The sequence below is a fragment of the Ambystoma mexicanum genome, chromosome 1p (assembly GCF_040938575.1).
Source record: "Ambystoma mexicanum isolate Mex_15411 chromosome 1p, UKY_AmexF1_1, whole genome shotgun sequence".
Classification (NCBI taxonomy): Eukaryota; Metazoa; Chordata; class Amphibia; order Caudata; family Ambystomatidae; genus Ambystoma; species Ambystoma mexicanum.
Window position 1 is genome coordinate 5,522,444 of NC_090921.1, and position 7,217 is coordinate 5,529,660.

General features: G+C 41.8%; 1 non-coding gene across 1 annotated transcript; it reads right to left on the reverse strand.

Moving 5' to 3' along the window:
- Positions 1–205: 205 nt before the first annotated feature.
- Positions 206–279, reverse strand: TRNAN-GUU (transfer RNA asparagine (anticodon GUU)). Its single transcript has one exon. It is a non-coding gene; the product is annotated as a tRNA-Asn (tRNA).
- Between the last annotated feature and the right edge of the window lie 6,938 nt (positions 280–7,217).

Below are 7,217 nucleotides of genomic sequence, written 5' to 3' on the forward strand. Positions count from 1 at the left end.
CTTAACAACTTGACTAAATGCATGAGCCAAGCTGGTATGCAGTCCATTATTTCTTTCACACATACTCGAGGTGCGGAGCCCAGCGCAACCTTTCAGGAATGCGTTCGTAATTTGAAAAGGAAGAGATTACTATGAAGAGTATTGTTCGCAAATGCGTTTCTGACGTCTGCTTCAACAGCTGCAAATATACAACTAAAAAGCTAACCGTCCCTGGGTGGGCTTGAACCACCAACCTTTCGGTTAACAGCCGAACGCGCTAACCGATTGCGCCACAGAGACTGCTGGACACATGGATAGCACATACTCCTGGTGAAGCTGAGCAGGAGAGCTGAGCACTCTTATACCTGATAAAAGCTATCATGGAACATTTACAGTCAAGCGATGAGCCACGAAATATTTCGCCAATTTTTTGGAAAAGGATTTTGAGGGCAGCTCAAAGCAGAAGTATAGAGTACCAGTAATATGTGCTGGCCAGTTTCCAATCACACTGCTCTAGCATATATAATTGATATAATGTATTTAGCATTTTATAAAAATATAACCTCAGTAATACATCCCACATTGTCAACTACTTTATATTTTCCCCACCTCCCTCTTCTGTGTCCCAGTACTTATCTTTGAGGGCCAAGCTGCCCTGACAATAACCTTTTTTTCATTTTCCATTGATACTCTCGGCTTTCCAGAGGTATAATACCACCTCTATCCCACAATCCTTTAAAAAAGCTTTACTGTCCTTCAGCTTGGAACTAACGGGGAGCAGTATGGCGTTCCTCTCTCTCATCTCTCTGCTGCAGAACCTTTGGAAGCAAAGATTTGGAGCCCTCTCTGCGGGACAGAGGGAGGCGAGGAAGAGGAAGGCACCTACCTATCAGACATTCTCACTTGCTAGAAAATGTGTCAGGGTAGGAAAATCTGACAGCAAGGCCTTGCCATTTTCTCCTTCCCATCAGAAATTCCCACCTGCAGGAACATTTGAGGAATCCAGAGCTAGGAACATTTGACAGGGTGTAACGTCGAAAAATGCTCATCTTCGAGCAGCCGTGATCTCACTCATCTGGAAGGTTGCTGCACAGCGTTAGGTCGGGCAGCAGCAGCAGCAGAGTGAAGCAGCCAGTCGGATCCTCACACTCAGCACGAAAGGCACATAAGAGGGGACGCTGGTGGGCGAGGGATGGAGAAGCGCGGATGTTATGATAGTTTTTCTATTGTTCACAGCATGACGTACTACGTCATGCTGCATGTGTTGCTTAACGTTCTGTAATAACTGGAGCGTGTTCGTGTACGGTTCCAGAATGTTATGGGGCCATACACGAAGACGCTCCAGGTCTGATGGTTGGCCTTCTAGGGGGCTCCTCCTAATAAACTATCGTAGTCATAATATACTACGCTCAAGTGTGTTAATTACGCTACACTACAAATGGCGACGAGGAGCTGGGAGGGAGCCCCCAAATGCGACAAAGGATTGAATTGGAAACTTGTTACACACAAGTTAAGAAATTGACGACTGAACCTGCGCAAATCGACGCATGGCACGACGATAAAAGAAGGCAAGTGCATGCGAGTGTGGTGTTACGGAACGAGATGAAAGGGTGTTTAAAGTAAAACCGGGCGGATTAACGCACTGTATGCATCTTTTAAAACTGTGCTCGAGCCACGGTCAACTGAAAGAGACATTAGAGGAAAGCACCCGTATGCATGTTTTACGTGCCGACGCACGTCTTTAAAGATGGTTAGCATGGCAACATAACAAGTGATGGACAAGTACAACTGCATACAATACGCTACGTATTGATAACGCAGCTAGCGAACAACGCTACAAGTTAAAGACTGAACGGCCGCCTTTGATATAATATTGTGCATGCACGCTGCGGTAAATATTGTTATATAAGCAAAGTTGATTATAAAAAATAAAAAAAAAAAAAAAAAAAAAAAAAATTTTTCACTTCTTTTTAAAAAAAAAAAAAAAAGAACACTGCAAAATAAAAGGAAAGAAAAGTGGTGCTCAGTCGCATACGAGGAAAATTAGGCCGACATGCAAAACAATATCGTTCCTCCAATGAAGTTTCTGGCACTGCCAGGGAATCCAGTGTGTCCATGGGAGCAGTGGCAAGACAATTTTCAGGTATACCTGAGAGCAGTAGGAGGATCTAAGTTTAATGATGATTTAAAGGAGGCAACATTGCTCAACTGTATAGGTACTGAGGCACTCAGAATTTTCAGGAATTTGCCAGATTTGGACCACACGGATGTAGTTGTGGGTGGTGAATCATCAGCTGGAGCAAGGAAGTACGATGTAGCAATTACTAAACTGACCAAACATTTTGGAAACAAAACAAATGTTGTGTTGGAACGATACAGATTTTTCACGAGGAAACAGAATAAGGGTGAGAGCATAGATGCCTACATAGCTGCGTTAAGAGGTTTGATGGCCACATGCACATTCACGGGAGTGGCAGATGAATATTTAAGAGACCAGCTGGTACTACATGTGGCGGATACACGCATACAGCAACGTCTGTGGCAAGCTAAGAATCCCACATTGGATCAGGCAATTGAAATAGCCAGGTCAATTGAGCTTGGCGAAAAATGCTTGAAGGAGGTTCAAAGCAAAATAGAGACTGCTGAGATAAAGTTGGTCAGTGGAGTCACAGATGGACAGTATGGAAATGAAGAAGAGTTGGTTGCCATGGTCAAAAGAATAGTCAAGGCAGATACTGATGCTGGACAAAGACAAGAAAGAGATGGTTCATACAGAATGTCTAACAATTGCTTCAAATGTGGTCGCTGGAGACACATCAACGTGGAAAAAGAATGTCCTGCCATATCGGCTGAATGCTACAGGTGTGGAATGGTAGGTCATTTTGGGAAGTTGTGTCGTAATAGCAGAGGCAGAGGCAGATTCATTAACCGACATACAAGGTATAATGGTCGTTACAATAGGGGAAGAGGCATCACTACGGCAAGTATAAAAGCCTTGGAAGAAATAGGCGGTCCAAGTAGTTTGTTGGCGATATCAAACAGATTTGAGGAAGAGGTACAGATACTAGCTTTTAATTCTACCGAGAGTGGTGCTGGAGCATGGGTGTCAATGGAATTGGATGGAGTAGCGTTAAGAGTTATGGTGGACACAGGTTCACCCTATACTATGGTGGATGCAGAGACGTATGTCAATGTACTAAAAAGAAAAATGGAAGATTTACAACCGACAAAACTAAAAGCTACGGGATATGGCAAGACTCCAATCAAGGTAATTGGTTATGTGTGGGTACATCTGAATTTTGAAGGGAGGAAAACGTATTGCAAGTTATTTGTGGCTGAAGATGGATTTTCTATAGTTGGATGGTGGGAACAAGCTGCACTCAAGATTCGTATACATCCAGGAGAGAATGTACCAATTCTTTGCATTACTGAGAGTAGTTGCAGCACTTCAGAGAATTTAGCAAAAAGTTTCCCCAAAGTGTTTAATGATAACATAGGGACCCTTAAAGGCTTCAAACACAAGATTATACTTAAAAGGGGAGCAAATCCCATAGTACACAAAGTTAGAAACATACCCATTGGCACCAGAGAGGCATTGAAGAGTGAACTGGAGAAATTGATCGTACAAGACATAATTGAACCAATAGAAAGTTCAGAATGGTTATCCCCCATCGTTATTGTTAAAAAACCCAATGGATCGATTAGAATGTGTGTTGACCTAAGGGACCTACATGCCAACATTTGGGTGGATCGCCATCCTCTTCCGAATATAGGAGAAATGTTGACCACGATGAAACCAGCAAAGTGGTTCACAACGCTTGACTTGTCGTCAGCATATCATCAAGTGATGTTGGATGAAGAGTCCAGACATTTGACATCATTCATTACCCCTCTAGGAGCATTTCGATATAAGAGAATGCCATTCGGATTAGCTTCTGCAGCTGCAGTATTTCAACGTTTAATGCATCACCTGTTCGATGGTCTTAAAGGAGTTCATTATTTCCAGGACGATATATTGATATCAGCAATGTCCGAGGAAGAACATGATGCCAAGTTATTGGGGGTATTACAAGTTATACAGCAGAAAGGCATGACACTAAAAATCGATAAATGCAAAATAAAACAGAATGAAGTAACATATTTGGGTCATTGCATAAATAATGAAGGTATAAAACCCAAAGAATCGCTGGTCGACACCATTCTTAAGATTCCAGATCCACTCAACAAAGATCAATTACGCAGTTTTTTGGGATTAACAGAGTATTATTCAAAATTTGTAGACCATTATACTGACAGAACAGAACAAATGAGAAAACTGATGTGCAAGGGTACAAGATTTGTTTGGTCTGAAGAATGCAAAAATGAATTTGAAATAATAAAATCAATGATCAATAAGGCACCGGCACTTAAAATGTTTGATTCAAAAGCAAAAACCAGAATATCAGTGGATGCCAGCAACATGGGATTAGGTGGTGTATTGGAGCAAGTTCAAGATGGTGAAGTGGTTCCCATTGCCTTTGCATCCAGGACATTGAGAGGAGCTGAAAGAAATTACTCCACTATTGAGAAGGAGGCTTTGGGAGTTAAATGGATCCTTGAACATTTTAAAAGTCTAGTGTGGGGCATACCGATTGAGGTCAGAACTGACCACAAACCATTGATACACGTTTTCAATTCAAAAAATCCACACATGACCTCACCGCGCATAAGAAGGTGGATCTTGATTATTATGCAGTATAATGTCAATATAAAATATACCCCAGGAAAGTCGAATGTTGTGGCAGATTGCTTTTCTCGATTGCCTTGCAAGTCAGAAGTGATGGAAGATGAAGAAAATAGCGAATTAACAGATGATCAGAACATGGAGTGCATTATTGCACATATACATCCGAGTTTTTCAAAAGAAGAATGGATTGAGGCGAGAGAACAAGATTATGAACAGAAACAAGTAAGGAAAGCCATTGAAGATGGGTGGACGGATGTTGAAAAAAACATTAAATCCTGGAAAAAATTTAGAGATGAATTGACGTGCGATACTACATGCGTTTATAGAGGAGATCGTATAATTCCCCCTGTAAAGATGAGAGAGAGAATTATGAGAATAGCGCATGAAGGACATATAGGAAGAAATTTGACCAAAAGGAGGGTGAGAGAAGCCTACTGGTGGCCCAACATGTGGGGTGAACTGGAAGCCCTTGTTAAAGATTGCACAGCTTGTGCAGTGAGCGATAAAAGCAAGACGACACACGCCACACCATTACAACCAGTGGAAATTCCGAATACTGTATGGACAAAACTGGCCATTGATATAGCAGGACCATATGAAACTTTAGGGCCACAGAAAATTTATTTAATTGTGTTGGTTGACTATACGTCCAAATGGGTGGAGTGTGGCATAGTAGAAGAGTCTGTATCAGCAATGAAAGTGATGAAGTTTTTAGAGGAGATCTTTAACAGAGAAGGAGAGCCTCAAGAAATGATATCAGACAATGGTGCCCAATTCATGTCAAGTGAAATCCAAAAGTTTTTCAAGGAAAGAGCAATCAAACATTCCACCACAGCCTTATATCATCCAATGGCAAACGGATTGGTAGAAAGGATGAATCGCTTTATAAAAGGTATTATTCAGTTAGCCATTGTCAACAATATACCTTGGAGAGAGACATTAAAGGAAGCACTAAATACGTACAAAGTTACACCCCATTCAGTAACAGAAGAAGAACCTTTCACATTGATGAGAGGGAGAATAGCCACGAACAGACTTAGACCTGCATGGATGATAAGAAGAAGAAATAAAGAAATTAACCTGGAGGAGATAGTAAACAGAGTAAGAAGGAAACAAGAAGTATACAAAAACTATTATGACACACAGAAACATGTCAAAGAATGCAGTTATAAGAAAGGAGATTGGGTGAAAGTGAGAGAACCCAGGAGAGTGATGAAGGGAGAATCAAAATTTCGTTCTCCACAAGAAATAAAGGAATGTTCTGGAAAATCAGTAATTTTGGAAGATGGGAAAAAGTGGTCATGTGATGACATTATCCTGGCCAAGGAGGAGGAAGTTGAAAGGAACAGGAGAGAATCGATGACAAAAGGAGAAATATTCAAAGATAAGACTGATGGACTAAGATACATGAATAAGTCGCATGTTCCAGAGAATAAACAGGAAGAAAGGGCAGGAGATAACCTATCATCTGCAAGAATCAAGAAAAGTGTATGGAATCGAAATCAAGACTATGTGTACTATTAGAGATCTCTTAAAAGATTTAGACTACTCATCAACAAACAACAAAGAAATCTCATGACAAAGTGTATCCTTTCTTGTTGTTTTCCAATATATTTGTAGTTATACACTGCACTTATGCATAATATGTAGATAACTGTTAGACAGTCTTAGACTATTAATGTTGGTTGAATTATTATAGCGGAGCTGGTATTTTGTCCAAAATTAATTGTAAAGTGGCCAAAACTATTTGAATATGCCCGTCGAAAAATGCTTCCCTGTCAATCCATTACTGCGCATGCGCATGCACAGTAAGCAGGCAAAGCATTTTTCGACACAAAGCAAAATTCGACGTTACAAGGGCAGGAAAATGACAGCATGGTTTATGTCAATTTCTTCTTTGCATCAGGACATCTTACGGCTGAAAGAATCACATTGAGACATGGGGAGGGGGTTCCTGAGCTGTATACATCCCTAGGAATGTGCCTAAGAACATCGGTTTCAGCTGAAGCAAAGACATGGGAGGGGCTTCAAGCTATTGTGAGGGAGCGACAGGCATGCCCAGAGACATAACCAATGGCCTACCTTTGCTGAAAATACTGGGGGTGTGGGGCGGGCATAACGCCCAAATGAAAGGGGCTCCTGCCAAATGAGTGGGACAAAATGGTGTGCCACAAAAGTACAGAGTGACAAGCAGCCTTGCCCCCCCCCCCCGCTCAAATGACGCCCATGGACATAACTCCACGTGGATGAAGAACTTCCCAGAGCGGACTCAATGCTTTTGTGCCCTAGCAGCTATTATTTGTCAGTGCTCCCATGCACACACCTTACACTTTCCAGCTGCAGCTCTGACGTTAGGAGATGGTTTAATAGATTAGAGGTAGGGAGCAAGGATAAAGCTCAGGGACTTGCACAATGTAACTCTACGGGTCTGTACACTTACAGCCAGTATGTATCGGCCAAGTCCCGTTATTAAGGCTTCTTGAGCCTGTCGTGCCCTGTCTGGCCGTAACTG